This window comes from Papaver somniferum, chromosome 9 (genome assembly GCF_003573695.1).
Source record: "Papaver somniferum cultivar HN1 chromosome 9, ASM357369v1, whole genome shotgun sequence".
Taxonomy (NCBI): domain Eukaryota; kingdom Viridiplantae; phylum Streptophyta; class Magnoliopsida; order Ranunculales; family Papaveraceae; genus Papaver; species Papaver somniferum.
In genome coordinates, this window is record NC_039366.1 from 203948883 (window position 1) to 203955648 (window position 6766).

At 39.1% G+C, this 6766-nt stretch overlaps 1 non-coding gene across 1 annotated transcript; it reads right to left on the reverse strand.

Annotated features, from left to right (window-relative positions):
- Window positions 1-520: 520 nt before the first annotated feature.
- Window positions 521-591, reverse strand: TRNAG-GCC. The gene has a single exon. It is a non-coding gene; the product is annotated as a tRNA-Gly (tRNA).
- Between the last annotated feature and the right edge of the window lie 6175 nt (window positions 592-6766).

A 6766-nucleotide genomic window follows, 5' to 3' on the forward strand; every position in this document is an offset into this window, starting at 1 on the left:
CAAGGCAAACAAAGAAAAGCAAGGCAAACAAAGAGACCTTATTAAAGTACTTGACTAGAGTCTGGCAAATGAATCGTTAGTGTCATCACACTTTTAAAGTAAATGACCTTCTTAGAATTCTTGGAAGGATGGTCTCATCGAATTAACCTTCTGATCAGCTGGATACCCCACGGAGTACAAAGAATTCTTGCACAAACTCCAGAAATCAGTTATGACTGTCAAAACACCCCAAACTACGACAAAATTAGCTAATACCTGCGGCGGCTTAATGCATTTGATAAGGAACCGCGATGAACATTCTTGCAGCAAAACAGTGAGCTCATATGCGCACATTTTCTTCAGAATCCGAAAATTATGGGAACCCTATCCACATTGTGCGTATTATATCATTGCCCGGACGTTAAACGACAGCAGGTTGTATTTAACCGAAATGTTTTCCTTCAAACCGAGCAATGTGGGACTTCAATGACTACTGCAAAATGCAGCACACAAGGGATGAGAAGAAAAATAAAAATAAAAATGCACCAGCCGGGAATCGAACCCGGGTCTGTACCGTGGCAGGGTACTATTCTACCACTAGACCACTGGTGCTTGTTGGATTCCTTTTGTTCGTTACCGGAATCCCACAAAAGTTTCGCAAAAGTTGATATCCATTTTGTGTACTTACTGAAAAAGATTCGATTTGAATTTGAAGTCGATCTTCAACACCTTCCCATACTGCTATGATTTAATCCGTAGACTTCATAATCTGTTTGAACTCGTGGCCGTGGTCGTTTATAGTGCCAAAAGACAATTTTCCCATTAGCTGAACCCAACGATAAGATTATGGAGTGTCAGACAACCGCACGATCATCACAGCAGCCCAAACCAAAGCCAAGCTGAGAACAATCATCTACGTACAGCCACAAGGTCTAGTCATAGACCTGTCACCATTAATCACGCTCTGATACATTATAGGTCTGTCACCACAAGGATGCTGCGCCAATAAGAGGTATGAAAATGTGCAGTCAATAGTTCTTAAACCAACAAGTCTAGGTATCATGCTAACTTTTTTTTTTGATCCTTCAAACAGAATATATTAAAATGCACGCAAAATTATGTGTCGAGAAAAACCTATACAAAATGCAACAAAACAAAAATAAAGATGAAAGCAAAGAAATTTCTGCGATACAAAGAGTATCAACAGAAGAATAAATAAATCGTAAAACTTAAAAAACAAAAGCCACTTGCGGCCTATTGTCAAGCTATCTCTAAAGCCCGCTTATAGCATGGATACTTTCAAGAGATGTTCGACACGGCAAGCTTTATTTTATTGAAAAGAGGTCTTTATGCATTGATCATCCTCTTGCAAATATTATAATTAAACTAGGAACCTTCTTTTATTTTAATATTTTCAGTACACCATTTTGGATTTCAACAAAACAATTTAAAAAAGTATCACTCCAATTTCAGTTAAAAGGAATGTCACTTTTTGTTACGGTGCCAACTCCTCCACTATATTAGTTTCCTTATTTGCTTATGAATGGTTTAACTCAGTTAGTTTCCTTATTTAGATGGACTTCTTTAATACTTGTTAGACAAGTTTAGTTATTACTTAATAGCCAAGTTTGATGCAAATAACCTGTACCATACTTTGAAACCTTTTTGGTTCTCTCAAGCTCTCAATCTATTACCAAACTTATGGGTAAACCCATCCAGACTTTTACTGAATTTTGAGGACTTTTCCATGTTTATCCAAGCTGAAGTTTGCTTCAACTCTTGTTAATTCCATGGTCACTAGGGCCATGCCTGAAACTTAAAAAATCTGCAAGCAGAGCAAAACCAAAAAAAATGTTATTAAAACAGATGCCTGAGAATGGACTGTGTTTTTATTGGACCATGAGCATGCAACTTTACGAGCCAGTTTTTGGAAAAATCAGTTTTAATATTTAGTCCCACGTGTGCTATGTCGTAAATCGTATTGAGAACTTCAACCTTAAAAAACTGAAGCTGAAATCAGAGTCTAAGCATACCTTTCTCGGCCTTCTGGCTAAGATTTATTAGATTAATATCTGATAGTGCAGGTCAGTATTTGACGGTTCGCAGAGTCCTTGTACTCAGTTTTTAAAGAAATGAGATTTCTCCCTAGATCAGTATTTGACGGTTCGCAGAGTCCTTGTACTCATATTACTGGTTTATGTGAAGAACAGGTTCACAAAAATGATGCCATTAATTTGTTTGGCAGAGAAGTTAAGAACTAAAAAGGAAAATGAGTAATAAAACTTCACAGTGAAGTAGGGTCTCTTTTTCTTTTAAGTTTTAATTGCTGGACTTGTGTAACAAGGAGATACACGCTCTCAAATGGAACGATGTCAACCATTTCGATAAATAGTTGATTGGGATAATTAGTATTCATCAACAGATGGATTGATTACTGTTGCAAGTGATGGCAATCCAATTGAAAACTAATTATAATGGAATCGAGACGAGATAAGATCAAGACAAGATAATAAGATGAAGAAGAAAGGTGTTATTTCTCTTGCTTTTCTCGTTACAAAAGAGGCTCATATATAGAAGAGCTTTGATGCAAAAAGATATTATGTAATCTCCTAACAAAAGTAAATATCTTTATATCTAGGTAAGTGAATATATTGCAATATATACAAGAATATACATTTAATACCCAATACCCCTCCTCAAGTTGGAGCATGAAGAGTCGAAATGCCTAACTTGAGAAGAAGATTTTGGAATTGCTGACGTCCCAAAGCTTTAGTCAAAATATCAGCTAACTGAGAAGTAGTGTGAACATAAGATGGAATAATGGTTCCTCGTAGTATTTTATCGCGCACAAAATGACAATCAATCTCAATATGTTTTGTACGTTCATGAAAGACCGAATTATTAGCAATATGCAAGGCAGCTTGACTATCACAGTGAAGCGAAACTGGTTGTGGATGTCCTATACCCAGACCTCGAAGTAATCCTTTTAACTAGATAATCTCACAAGTTGTTGAAGCTAAGGCACGATATTCTGCTTCGGCTGAGGAGCGAGAAACTGTTGTTTGTTTTTTCGTTTTCCAAGAGATAGGAGAACCGCCAAGAAACACAAAGTGTGCAGTAAGTGAACGACGACTAAGTGGACAACTAGCCCAATCTGCATCACAATAAGCGTTAAGAACTAAGTTTGAATCTGCCCGTAGTAAAATACCTTGTCCAGGGCTAGATTTCAAATAGCGAACAACTCGAAGTGCATCATCCCACTGGAATTGAGTTGGATGTTGCATGAACTGAGACAAAATATGAACCGAGTAGCACAAATCCGGTCGTTTAATATTTAGATAAATCAGTCGTCCCACCAACCTTCTATAACGAGCATGATCATTCATGAGCGTGTCTGATGCAAGAGCTAGACGATGGTTTTCCTCCATAGGAACACTAGATGGCTTAATTCCAAGTAGACCGGTTTCTGTCAAAATGTCTAGAGCATATTTACGTTGGCAAAGAAAGATCCCTTTGGAGCTTCTATCTACCTCAATACCAATAAAATATTTTAATTTTCCCAAGTCCTTCATATGAAAACATTTGCTGAGATACTCTTGAAAATCTCGAATGGCAACTCTATTGTTTCCAGCAATAACAAGATCATCCACATATACAAGAACATACATAAGAATATTTCCTTTGCGATAGATAAATAATGAGTAATCTAAAGAACTTGTAGAGAAACCATATGTACGCAAAGCAGTTGCTAACTTTGCATGCCAACACCGGGGAGCCTGTCGTAGACCATACAAAGACTTGTGAAGTCTACAAACTTTGCCTGATAAACCATTATTAAAGCCAGGGGGAAGTCGCATAAATACCTCTTCATTTAAATCACCATGAAGAAACGCATTGTGAACATCCATTTGAACTAGCTCCCAGTTATTGATGGCAGCAACAGCAAGAAGAGTTCGTACAGTAACTATCTTTACTGTGGGAGCAAAAGTCTCAGTGAAATCGATTCCTTCCTTTTGATGATTACCAAAGACAACCAATCTAGCTTTGTAGCGCTCAACAGTGCCATCAGATTTCCGTTTAATCCGGAAAACCCACATACAACCAATAGCATATTTGTCAGAAGGAAGATCTTCAATTGTCCATGTGCCATTGGCAATCAGTGCATCAATTTCTTCCTTCATTGCTTTGCGCCATCTCGGATCACGCATAGCCTCCTTGAATGAAGTTGGTTCAACATCATTGGAAATAGCTGCAACAAAATTGCGATGTGCAACAGAAAAAGCATTACAATTCACATAATGTGTTATAGGATAGGGAGTACCTGAGGACTTGATTGGTATAGGTGAAGACTCGGGGGAAACCAATGTCGTGTTAGTCTTATTAGGAATACCCTCCCATCGAACAAAATCCTTGTTTCGAATGTTATCAAATTTGGTGCGTTTACCTCTTCCCAATACTTCATTAGACAGGGTTACGGTATCTGGAGAAGTAATAGAAGTAGGAGATGCTGCTAAGTTAGGAACCCCTTCAGCAGAACTCACAGCTGAGTTACGAGACCCTTCAGCAGAACTCACTGCTATGTCACGAACGTCGTCAGCAGGGCTCACTGTCAAGTTGCAAGCTTCTTCAGCAGAATTCACTGCTGAGTTACGAACTCCTTCAGCAGAACTCACTACGAAGTCACGAAATTCGTCAGCAGGGCTCTCATCATGTACAGCAGGCTCAGAATGAGGAAGCACCTGTACGTCTTCTTCTTCTGTGCTGTTGACTGTGACCTGAATTATTTCCTGGGGTGTAGATGTACTGCCTGAATGCGCCTGTTGAAGTGCAGTAGTGTCAGAAGTTGGAGCAGCAGTGGAGTAAGAACTAGTAGAGTGTATTAAGTCACTGCAATCAGCCTCAAAGTGAACAGCAGACATGTCCCGACATGCTAAACCAACATCCTCATCAGGATACAACGAGTGCAGTTGCAGACGCTCCTTGCTGTTAGCTAAAGGAAATTGGTCTTCAAGAAATTTTACGTCGCGTGACTGAAAGTACTGTCCAGTATCTAGATCAAATAAGTGCCATGCTTTCTTCCCGAAGGGATAGCCAAGAAAAATACAACGACGACTTCGACTATCAAATTTATCGCAAGGATTAAGATTTTTCGCATAACAAAGACATACAAACACTCGAATAGAAAGAAGAGTCGGAGCTGAACCATAGAGAAGTTCATATGGTGTCTTGAAATTAAGCACTCGAGAAGGAGTTCTATTGATCAAATATGCAGCGGTTAGCACACACTCCCCTCAAAAATCAATTGGTAAACAAGCCTGAAAACGTAAAGCACGGGCCACATTGAGGATATGACGATGCTTCCTTTCTACTCTTGCATTTTGCTGTGGTGTCTTAACAACAGAAGTTTGATGAACAATACCGTTATTCCGAAAATAAGAAGATAGACCTTTAAACTCAGTCCCGTTATCACTACGAAAAATCTTAACTCTCTTTGTAAACTGTCGTTCAATCAACGCAAAAAAGTTGTAATCAAACGAGGAACCTCGTCTTTGCTTTTCATCAAATATACCCAAACACATCTAGAAAAATCATCCACAATAGTTAAAAAATATCTTGAGTTACAGGCACGATTTGCACGATAAGGACCCCAAACATCACAATGGATTAACTCAAACAAATTAGCTGCTTTATTATCACTCATCGGAAAAAAATTACGAGTTTGCTTGGATCTATGACAGACTTCACAAGCATGAAAATCAAACTGACTACTACTACTGACTTGCGGTAGAAACTGCAACGCTTGTAAAGAAGGATGCCCAAGCCGTTTATGCCATAATTCTGTAGAAGCCTTTTCTAACACGACGTTAACACGAGATGGTTCCCCCATTATCAAGCAATAAATCCCATCAGTGAGCTTACCCAGACCAATATTCGTCCTCAAGGTATGGTCCTGTATAACACATTCAGAATTAGTGAATTGTAAACTGATAATGTGCTGCGTTGCATGCTTATCATGCGATGAAGACAAGAGGTGAGACACAGGTATAAGATTACAGGTAAACTGTGGAACAAACAACACATTATGCAAGACAAGAGAGTTATTCAACTTCACAGTCCCAATTTTTGTCGCCTCTATACTTACACCATTAGGAAAACCAACTTGAATAGGGAATGGAAGAACACGACAAGACTCAAACAAAGTGTCATCGTAACAGACATGATTAGAGGCTCCTGTGTCAACAATCCATGCATGACCACTCTTACCATTGAGACGAACGTGATTTTTAGTGGCTGAGGCTTCACCAAATATAACATTTGCTTTAGTTGATGGCTGATTGCTGGTAGGTGCGAACTCTGTTTTGGTACGAGCCGCAGGTAGACGTCGTGGTTGACGACCATCAGGATATCCATGTTTCTCCCAACAGCGATCCTCAAGATGTCCATTGTGACCACAGTGAGTACACTTCAGTGGAGGCTTGGACTTCTTCTTCTTGTATGAGACGAGAATAGACAGTATGTAGGGAAGGAAGCAGTTCGGTCCCCAGAATACTGGAACGTATATTAGCATAATAGGGTTCGAGACCCATTAGAAGTTCACGTACCTGATCATTATTGCGTCGATTACGAAGAATCACGTTCAAACCGCAGGTACGACCAGAACACGAACAATAAGGTAGAGCATCAAAATCATTGATGTCATCCCAAAATTTATTCAACCTCCCGTAAAAATTTTGAATGGATTCTCCATCCTTTTGTTTGCAGTCAGCAACATCGGATTTTAGTTTCC